Raw genomic sequence first — 11,833 nt, forward strand, 5'->3', positions numbered from 1 at the left:
ACACTGACGTTCGGGTCCTACACCGGCCCTATTACCATTGTACCCCTAGGGGGTAGGCATATATAAACCCCCCCAGGTGCGCCCATGCAAAGGGTTCAGCACCCCTGCCATTTACACACACATAGCTAGGAGAAGCAGAGAGCTAGCCTTGTCCTTCTTCTTCCTCCAGCAGAACAGCTCAAGGAGCAATCTTGTAGCTACCCATTGATCTTAGTCATCATGCGGAGACCCCACAGAGCAGGACTAGGGGTGCTATCTCCTCGGAGAGCCCTGAACCTGGGCAAGACTCGCGTGCGTTCGAGATCTCGCTCACTCCCGCTTCCAGAGCCCGATGACGTACTCCTGTCCCCATCCATGATAAGCCACCCCTTGGCATCTGTCACAAGAATGCTCTGACAAACTATTACTTATAATGTTGATCATATTGTTCCTACCGCTTATATTGAGAAACCACCTTTCCTTGTTAGAATCAAGGAACATGCTAAAGCTTCAACTATGGTTCATAGGAGTTATACTAGAACACCTACACCCCCTAAACAAATTAAAGTTGAACCTATTATTGCCATGGATCTCTTGGTTGATAATATTGATGAGCATGTTATTTATTTCTGTGGTGAAGCTGGTAGGATTTCTAAACCCGATATTAAAGATAAACATAGACTTATTGTTCGCATGCCTGTTGTTTCTGTTAAAATAGGAGATCATTGTTATCATGACTTATGTGATGTGGGTGCTAGTGTGAGTGCAATTCCTTTTACCTTATATCAAGAAATTAGGAATGATATTGCACCTGCTGAGATAGAAGAATTTGATGTTACTATTAAGCTTGCCAATAGAGATACTATATCACCAATTGGGATTGTTAGAGATGTTGAAGTCTTGTGTGGGAAAGTTAAATACCCTAATGATTTTCTTGTTCTTGGCTCCTCACAAGATGATTTTTGTCCAATTATATTTGGTAGACCTTTCTTGAATATTGTTAATGATAAGATAGACTGTGAGAAAGAAATTATTACTACAAGTTTTGGGGATATGTCTCATGATTTTAATTTCTCTAAATTTCATAGACAACCCCATGATAAAGAATTGCCTAGTAAGGATGAACTTATTATTGGTCTTGCTTCTATTGCCATGCCTCCTACTGATCCTTTAGAACAATATTTGCTAGACCATGAAAATGATATGTTTATGAATGAAGAAAGGAATTAGATGAAATATTCTTTAATCAAGGGCCAATTTTTAAACACAATTTGTCTGTTGAAATCCTTGGGGATCCTCCTCCACCCAAGGGTGATCCCATGTTTGAGCTTAAACAATTACCTGATACTTTGAAATATGCTTATCTTGATGAAAATAAGATATATCCTGTTATTATTAGTGCTAACCTTTCAGAGCATGAAGAAAAGAGATTATTGAAAACTCTGAAAAAGCACCATGTCGCTATTGGATATACTCTTGATGATCTTAAGGGCGTGAGTCCCACTCTATGTTAGCACAAAATTAATATGGATCCTGATGCTAAACAAGTTGTTGATCACCAACAACGGTTAAATCCTAAGATGAAAGAAGTGGCAAGAAATGAAATACTGAAGCTTCTGGAGGCGGGTATAATTTATCCTATTGCTGATAGTAGATGGGTAAGTCTCGTTCATTGTATCCCTAAGAAGGGAGGTATTACTGTTGTTCCTAATGATAAGATGAATCGATTTCACAAAGAATTGTTACAGGTTATAGAATGGTAATTGATTTTTGCAAATTAAATAAAGCTACTAGAAAAGATCATTACTGAGGGAGTCCTGGAATAGGGGGTGTCTGGATAGCCGAACTATCATCATCGGCCGGACTCCAAGACTATGAAGATACAAGATTGAAGACTTTGTCCCGTGTCCGGATGGGACTTTCCTTGGCGTGGAAGGCAAGCTTGGCGATACGGATATGTAGATCTCCTACCATTGTAACCGACTCTGTGTAACCCTAGCCCTCTCCGGTGTCTATACAAACCGGATGGCTTTAGTCCATAGGACGAACAACAATCATACCATAGGCTAGCTTCTAGGGTTTAGCCTCCTTGATCTCATGGTAGATCTACTCTTGTAACACACATCGTCAATATTAATCAAGCAGGACGTAGGGTTTTACCTCCATCAAGAGGGCCCGAACCTGGGTAAAACATCGTGTCCCTTGTCTCCTGTTACCATCCGCCTAGACGCACAGTTCGGGACCCCCTACCCGAGATCCGCCGGTTTTGACACCGACATTGGTGCTTTCATTGAGAGTTCCTCTGTGTCGTCACCGATAGGCTCGATGGCTTCTTCGATCATCATCAACGACGCAGTCCAGGGTGAGACCTTCCTCCCCGGACAGATCTTCGTATTCGGCGGCTTTGCACTGCGGGCCAATTCGCTTGGCCATCTGGAGCAGATCGAAAGCTACGCCCCTGGCCGTCAGGTCAGATTTGGAAGTTTGAACTTCACGGCTGACATCCGCGGGGACTTGATCTTTGATGGATTCGAGCCACAGCCAAGCGCGCCGCACTGTCACGACGGGCATGATTTAGCTCTGCAGCCGGACAGTACCCTGGAGGCCGCACTCGAGCCCGCTCCGATCTTCAATTCGGAGCCGGCTGCGCAGATCGAGGACGGATGGCTAGACACCGCCTCGGGGGCTGCAACCTCTATGGTGATAGAGCCGAACACTGACCTTGTCCCTCATGAAGCTCGTGACTCCGAGGTGCCGGACTCCTTGCCGGACTCCGAACCTCCCGCGCCCCCTCCAATCGAATCCGATTGGGCGCCGGTCATGGAGTTCACCGCAGCGGACATCTTTCAACACTCACCTTTCGGCGACATCTTGAGTTCGCTAAAGTATCTCTCGTTATCAGGAGAGCCCTGGCCGGACTGCGGTCAGGACGGTTGGGATGCGGACGACGAAGAAATTCAAAGCCCACCCACCACCCACTTAGTAGCCACTATCGACGATCTAACCGACATGCTAGACTACGACTCCGAAGACATCGACGGTATGGACGATGATGCCGGAGACGACCAAGAACCAGCGCCTACCGGGCACTGGAAAGCCACCTCATCATATGACATATACATGGTGGATATCCCAAAGGATGGGAATGGCGAAGGAACAGCGGAGGATGACCCCTCCAAGAAACAGCCCAAGCGCCGGCGTCAGCGGCGCCGCTCTAAATCCCGCCATAGCAAGAATGAAGATTCCGGCACCGGAGATAATAACACCCCAGACAGTGCCGAAGACAACCCACTCTAGCAAGATTCAGCGCAGGAGGACGGAGACGCCAGCCCTCATGAGAGAGCGGCAGAAGAAGAGGTAGAGGATTATATGCCTCCCTCCGGAGACGAGGCAAGCCTCGACGATGACGAATTCGTCGTGCCTGAGGATCCCGTCGAACAAGAGCGTTTTAAACGCAGGCTTATGGCCACGGCAAACAGCCTCAAGAAAAAGCAGCAACAGCTTAGAGCTGATCAAGATCTGCTAGCCGACAGATGGACTGAAGTCCTCGCGGCCGAAGAGCATGAGCTCGAACGCCCCTCCAAAAGCTACCCTAAACGCAAGCTGCTCCCCCGATTAGAGGAGGAGGCGTATGAACCTGCATGACCAGCAGACAATACGGCTGACCGACCACCCCGTGGTCGCGACAGAGAGGCCTCTAGGCCCTTCACTAGAACCGTACCCCGGCATCGCTCGAAAAGCACAAGGCCACAGGGGAATGCTCCGGACTTGCGAGATATATTGGAGGATAAGGCAAGACAATCAAGATCGATCTATGGATCGCGTGGGCGCCCCATGATACGTGACGACAACCGTCGCGCCGGACACAGTAAGTCCGGCCGGGCCGAACAAAATAGACAAAGCTCTTTTGAGCTCCGTCGTGATATCGCCCAGTACAGAGGCGCCGCACACCCACTATGCTTCACAGATGAAGTAATGGATCATCAAATCCCCGAAGGGTTTAAACCCGTGAATATTGAATCTTACGATGGCACAACAGACCCCGCGGTTTGGATCGAAGACTATCTCCTTCACATCCACATGGCCCGCGGTGACGATCTTCACGCCATCAAATATCTCCCACTCAAGCTTAAAGGACCAGCCCGGCATTGGCTTAACAGCTTGCCAGCAGAGTCAATCGGGAGTTGGGAAGACCTGGAAGCCGCATTCCTCGATAACTTCCAAGGCACGTATGTGCGACCACCAGACGCTGATGACCTAAGCCACATAATTCAGCAGCCAGACGAATCGGCCAGACAATTCTGGACATGGTTCTTAACCAAGAAAAACCAAATCGTCGACTGTCCGGATGCGGAGGCCCTCGCGGCCTTCAAGCATAACATCCGCGATGAGTGGCTTGCCCGGCACCTGGGACAGGAAAAGCCGAAATCCATGGCAGCCCTCACATCACTCATGACCCGCTTCTGCGCGGGTGAGGACAGCTGGCTAGCACGCAGCAACAACCTCAGCAAAAATTCTGGCAGTCCGGATATCAAGGACCGTAATGGCAGGTCGCATCGCAACAAAAACAAACGCCGCATTAACGGCGATAATAGTGAAGATACGGCAGTCAATGCCGGATTCAGAGGCTCTAAACCCGGTCAGCGGAAAAAGCCATTCAAAAGAACTACTCCGGGTCCGTCCAATTTGGACCGAATACTCGACCGCTCGTGCCAGATACACGGCACCCCCGAAAAGCCAGCCAACCACACCAACAGGGACTGTTGGGTATTCAAGCAGGCAGGCAAGTTAATTGCCGAAAACAATGACAAGGGGCTGCATAGCGATGACGAGGAAGAGACCCGACCGCCGAACAATAGAGGACAGAAGGGTTTCCCCCCACAGGTGCGGACGGTGAACATGATATACGCAACGCACATACCCAAAAGGGAGCGGAAGCGTGCACTCAGGGATGTATACGCGATGGAGCCAGTTGCCCCGAAGTTCAATCCATGGTCCTCCTGCCCGATCACTTTGACCGAAGGGACCACCCCACCAGCATCCGCCACGGCGGATTCGCCGCATTGGTTTTAGACCCAATCGTCGATGGATTTCACCTCACCAGAGTCCTGATGGACGGCGGCAGCAGCCTGAACCTGCTTTATCAGGATACAGTGCGCAAAATGGGCATAGACCCCTCAAGGATTAAACCTACCAAGACGACCTTTAAAGGCGTCATACCAGGTGTAGAAGCCAATTGTACAGGCTCAGTTACACTGGAAGTGGTCTTCGGATCCCCGGATAACTTCCGAAGCGAGGAGTTAATCTTCGACATAGTTCCGTTCCGCAGCGGCTATCATGCTCTGCTCGGACGTACCGCGTTCGCAAAGTTCAACGCGGTGCCGCACTACGCATACCTCAAGCTCAAGATGCCACGCCCTCGAGGAGTCATCACGGTCAACGGAAACACTGAACGCTCTCTCCGAACGGAGGAACATACAGCGGCTCTCGCGGCAGAAGTACAGTGCAGCCTCTTAAGGCAATTCTCGAGTCCGGGCGTTAAGCGACCGGACACGGCTAAACGTGCCCGGAGTAACCTACAACAAGACCACCTGGCACGTTCCGAGCACGCGTAGCAGTGCGGCCCCAACCCCAGCCCCTGTAAAACGTCAAGACAGGTCCTTCGCGTACACCATTACGCTCTAAAGATACCATGGGCATGGGGAGAGGGGCACGACCACGATAGGCCCAGAATGCGGCTCAACCACACCAGGGGCTCTCAAGTGTGTCGTTCTTTTTTTCTTTTTCCTTTTTATTTTACCCACAGGACTCCGTTCGTCAGAGGCCCTGTCCGGCAGCAGACCTGCCGAACTCACGATGCAACAGCCAGGGAAGGAGAAAGGCTACAACGAATATCCAGGTGGTCTCCATTACGAGCATTAAATCTGTTTTATGCACCATTCCGCAGCCTACCCCTGGAGGGGGACATGTTTAATAGTCCCATCCCTTGTTTATTGCACCATTTGTATCGTTCTGCATTATAGCAGTTTTTCTTGAATAAGTAATGCAACACCTTTTTGCTTCCAATTGCATTTCTTTCTTATACATATGTTCATTTATGACATGTTGCATCCGTACATTTTGGTACGGCTAAATACACCAGGGGCTTATGTTTCCCGCATCATGGTGTGATAAGTCCGAACACTTTCACAAGTGCGGCACCCCAAACTTATAGCATTATATGCATCGGCTCCGAATCATGTCTTGGGTCAATAGTTGGGTTTGCCCGGCTCCCATGTTTTGGTACCTTACGTTCCGTTATATCCGCTAAGGTAGCACTGGGAGAACCACTGCGATTGCGCCCCAGTTGAGCTGGGCGAAGCGCCTCAGTGGAGAAAGCTAAAACTGACCGTCATGATGAGGCGAGAGCTGGTCGCTGTTCGAGAGGTTTTTTGCGAGTCCCTAAAGACTTATGCCGCTTAGAGCGAGGAGCCGGCTTTGTCCGGCCCAGGCGTGGATAGCGCCCCAAATTCGGCCTTCCGAAGACTAGGGGCTTCGCCGAAATTTAAAATTATAGAATTCTATGGCTAAGTGAGAGTGTTCAAGCATTATAAGTCCGGTTGCCTTGTTCGTTGTGTTGAGCGCCTCCCTAGATGGACCCAAAAATGGGAACAAGAGTGCTCAAGTTTATCCCGAACACCCCAGCACTCGTGGCATGGGGGCTGAAGCCGACGACTTGCCATCTCTCAGATTTGATAAACAGCCGCACAGAAGGTAATATTTTAAATTAACAAGCGTTGCTTAGCGCATATGAACTAAGTTTTCAGCGCACAGGATAACAAAATGCGAGTCTACTCAAATATTACATCTTTGGAGCACTCACCCGCAATAATGCGGGCACCCTTCAGCACACTCTTATAATACATCTCGGGCGTGCGATGCTCCTTGCCCTGCGGTGGCGCGTCCGTCACAAGCTTCTGGGCATCCATCTTGCCCCAGTGCACCTTTGCGCGGGCAAGGGCCCGACGGGCACCTTCAATACAGGCGGAGTGCTTGATGACTTCAACCCATGGACACGCATCCACCAGCCACCGCACCAGGCCGAAGTAGCTCCCAGGCATGGCCTCCTTAGGCCACAGCCGAACTATGAGGCCCTTCATGGCCTGTTCGGCCGCCTTGTGGAGCTCGACCAGCTGCTTCAGCTGGTCGCTAAGGGGCACCGGATGTCCGGCCTCAGCATACTGAGACCAGAAGACCTTCTCTGTTGAGCTCCCCTCCTCGACCCAGTAGAACGCGGCAGCATCGGACACGCTGCGAGGAAGATCTGCGAACGCTCCTGGAGAGCTCCGAATTCGGGTAAGCAACAGGTAATTAACACTCACATGCTTACTTTGCATGAAAAATGCCTTACCCGCTGCTATTTTCTTCAACGCCTCGATTTCTTGGAGGGCCTTGTAGGCTTCGGCCTTAGCGGCTTTGGCACTCTCAAGAGCCGTTGCAAGCTCAGACTCTCGAGTCTTCGAGTCACGCTCCAGGCTCTCATGTTTTTTCACGAGATCCTGGAGCTCTTGCTGTACCTCCGCCACCCGCGCCTCCTGCTTCTCTCGCTCGGTGCGCTCCGCGGCCGCGTTGCGTTCGGCCGCGGCCACCGCCTCCTTCAGGGTCGCCACCTCGTTAGTGGCCCCTGCAATACCCACGTTATCCTTGTCATTCTTCTTGCAACCAAAATCCTTTTCTGTAAGGTACAATTTTAATAAGGTGTTACTCACCTTCCTTGTCCTCGAGCTGCTTCTTGGCATGGCCGAGCTCGTTCTCGGACCGCTCGAGGCTTTGCTTCAAAGTATTGACCTCTGCAGTCAGTGCGGCAGAGGTCAGCAGCGCAGCCTGCAATCCCATATTGACATATTTTTTATGACTCCTGCGTATATCTTTTTAGATCCTCAGTCCGGCTTTTCTTTCCGAACACCGAACCGAGCATCAGGGGCTACTGTCTATGCGGTACTATTTTACATATATCAAAATTCTTACCTCAAAGCCTGTTAGAAGGCTGCTGCAGGCTTCGGTCAGCCCGCTCTTGGCGAGCTGAACCTTCTGAATCACCGCACTCATAACAGTGCGGTGTTCCTCTTCGATGGAGGCGCCATTGAGCGCCTCCAGCAAGCTATCCGGCGCCTCCGGTTGGACGGAGGCTGCCGGCGTCACGGTCTTGCCCTTCTTACGAAGGGGCCGCCCGCCGGACTCCGGAGCCACTATGGGTTCCGGGGCCGAGTCCGGTGCAAAGTCCGGGAGGTTGTCCTGCGACACCTCCGGGGCCTCCTCCTCCTGGCGGTCCCTTCCCGGGATCCCACCTCGGCATCGTCCGCATCACGGGGGGTGGAGGCGGTCGGAAGAGAATCCATATCCGACGCACCTAAGGACCCGCTCGACGAAGCGGGAAGATCATCCTTGGGCGGACTGCAGGGTTGTATGCGGCATTAGAAAGACATTGTGTGGCAAAAAAGAAAAACCATGAAGTTATTCGGGAGTCCGGATACTTACGATCTCGCCAGGGGCTTGGCCCTTGGAGGCCAGTCCTCGTCGTCGTCACTGACGTTGGCAGAGCAGTCCGGGGAAAGAGTTTTTCCCTTCTTGGACCCTTCGGCCTCCCTCGTTGGGGAGGCCTTCCTTTTCTTCCCTCCCCCTGCTGGGGAGAGGCTTTCTTCTTCTCCTCCTCACCTTTGTGAGAGGAGTCTGCCTCGGAGTCATCATCCGATAGCACCTGAAAACGGGAACTCTTCTGAGTGCCCGTGGCCTTCTTCTTGGCCTTCTTCTCCGGCACCACGTGGGGTGCCGGAGCCAGCAGCCCCGTTAGGCGGGCGTCCGCTGGGTCCTCTGGCAACGGGGCCGGACAGATAGTCTGTTCGGCCTTTGTCAGCCAGTCCTGTCAAAGGAAAGGGAGTTTAGATCCCGCATAGAGTCAAACTATGGAAAACAAGCGTCCCGTAAAGTACAAAATCGCTTACCTCGTCAGCCGGATGCTGTGAGCTGAATCCGCGATCTTCGGTAGCGGATGCGGGAGCCTCGGCGCCTTTGAACAGCACCTTCCAGACATCTTCGTACGTAGTGTCGAAGAGCCCGCTCAAAGTCTGTGCTGCGCCGGATCGAACTCCCACATGTTGAAGCCCCATCGTTGGCATGGGAGGATCTGGCGGATGAGCATGACCTAGACTACGTTGACAAGCTTGAGCTTCTTGTCCACTAGCTTTTGGACGCAGGCTTGGAGTCCGGTCCACTAGCTTTTGTTTACCATCCTGCCCACCATGGCGCTCCGCACTCTGCTTGGCTGCCCTCACAACCTTCGGCTTGACACTGAAGGTCTTGAGCCAACAAGCCGAAGTGGGGCTGGATGCAGAGGAAGGCCTCACACACGACGATAACGCCGAGATGTTGAGGATGAAATTCGGGGCCAGATCATGGAAATCTAGTCCGTAGTAGAACATGAGCCCCCGGACAAAGGGATGAGTGGGAAGCTAGTCCGCGGAGGAAATGGGTAAGAAATACTACCTCTCATGGGGCCTGGGGGTGGGGACGAGCTTCCTCGTCGGGGAGCCGATGCGCGATGTTGCTGGACAAATATCCGGCACTGCGCACTTCTGGTGTGCCCTCCGTGACGGAGGAGGCCATCCACTTGCCTCCCGCTCCGGACATAGTTGGAGAAGGTTGAGGTGAGATGTGCGGACTTGGGCGCTGGACGCTCGGGTTCGCGGATGGATAAGCCAAGGAGGAAGAAGGCGCAGGTAAAAGGGTTGGATCTTTATCCCCTTATATGGGCGGACAAAAACATGTGTCCCCACCGGCCTGATAAAACTCGCTTATCTCCCAAGCGCCGCAATCAATGGCACGGTTGGGTTACCCACGTCCGTATTGATGGGAATCCTGGAATAAGGGGAACACGATCTCTGCTTCGACAAGACGTGCCAAGGAAACCGCTTCGCTAAACGCGCTGAGGTGGTACAATAAAAACAATTCGAGTAAAGGCTTGGTAGTGGTGTGACGTCACGCCACGAAATACGTCAGCAGATTGAACTTGTGTAAATGTTATTCTCTCTACGGTGGTATGTGGAATTTATTTTGCAGAGCCGGACACTATCCTGGTGTTCACAATCTTCTATAAATTATTCGGAGGAGGAACCCGCCTTGCAATGCCGAAGACAATATGCGCGCCGGACTCGTCGTCATTGAAGCCTGGTTCAGGGGCTACTGAGGGAGTCCTGGACTAGGGGGTGTCCGGATAGCCGAACTATCATCATCGGCCGGACTCCAAGACTATGAAGATACAAGATTGAAGACTTCGTCCCGTGTCCGGATGGGACTTTCCTTGGCGTGGAAGGCAAGCTTGGCGATACGGATATGTAGATCTCCTACCATTGTAACAGACTCTGTGTAACCCTAGCCCTCTCCGGTGTCTATATAAACCGGATGGCTTTAGTCCATAGGACGAACAACAATCATACCATAGGCTAGCTTCTAGGGTTTAGCCTCCTTGATCTCGTGGTAAATCTACTCTTGTAACACACGTCATCAATATTAATCAAGCAGGACGTAGGGTTTTACCTCCATCAAGAGGGCCCGAACCTGGGTAAAACATCGTGTACCTTGTCTCCTGTTACCATCCTCCTAGACGCACAGTTCGGAACCCCCTACCCGAGATCCGCCGGTTTTGACACCGACAATTACCCTCTACCTTTATTGATCAAATGCTAGAAAGACTGTCGAAACATACACATTTTTGCTTTCTAGACGGTTATTCTGGTTTTCTCAAATACCTGTGTAACCTGATAAGGACAAGAAAAGCCCACTTTTTAATTGCCCCTTTCGGTTCCTTTGCTCCATAGACGTTTGCCTTTAATCGGTGTTATGACAGTGTTTCAGTGGCTCCTCTTCCAAGATGTATGACTTGCTATAAGTCCTGTGACCTATTGTGCGAACAAGATTGTGAGAGTTTAATCAGGGATCGATGCATCGTGTTGGCATACGGAACCCTTTTGATGATTGCTCTAAGCAACATATGATCGAGTTAGATCAGAGATTTCATGGCAGATAATGTAACTCGTCTGAGATTTGACGGAAGAAGTGCACACTCTATTATGGTCTAATGAGAGCATTGTCTAATGGGCATAATACTTGTTCCCCAAAGAGGTATGTTTGAAGTTGATAAAAGCTAAAGTTGTAGAAGCATGACTGGAAAATAGATGTGTGTGTGTCCTATTCCAAGAATCAAAGTATAAAAGATTTCTTGGTCATGCTGGTTTCTATGGAGACCTATAAAGACTTCTCTGAATTCACGGTGTCAGGACCCCGACTCGATGTCACATCGATCTAGCCGGTAACACCTCATATCACTTTGCGGCCTCACGCACGGTATCCCCACGGGTGTCGCCTTACCTTTGCCCGGGACCGTTTGCGCCTTTTGGCTCACGTATATGATAGTGTCGCTAGCATCCATATGATAAGGAGCCCGGGCTGACATGACTAGTCGTAAACCCAAAGTGGCACAGACTTACAGGGACAGGCATCCATGACCCAGCTTCGAACGTGTCGGTCATCAGCAAGTGGGTCCGGGCTGTAGCACTGGGCTAGCAGGACTCCGGTAAACCGGGCTGTAGCGGGCTAACAGGACTCCGGTACTCAATGCGTGACATTTCCCCGAAGGGACAGACACAGGAACGAAGAAGGACACATGCCGGCCAGCCTAAGTGTTCCAGAGCAGTAGCAAGCTACCATGGCTCAGCGGTAACACTAGGAGACATTTCCCGGTAAGAGAGGCTACTAAAGATAAACAACTAGATAGTCAGATCCCACACATACCAAGCATTTCAATCATACACACAATATG

The sequence above is a fragment of the Triticum aestivum genome, chromosome 5B (genome assembly GCF_018294505.1).
Source record: "Triticum aestivum cultivar Chinese Spring chromosome 5B, IWGSC CS RefSeq v2.1, whole genome shotgun sequence".
In the NCBI taxonomy this organism is placed as follows: domain Eukaryota; kingdom Viridiplantae; phylum Streptophyta; class Magnoliopsida; order Poales; family Poaceae; genus Triticum; species Triticum aestivum.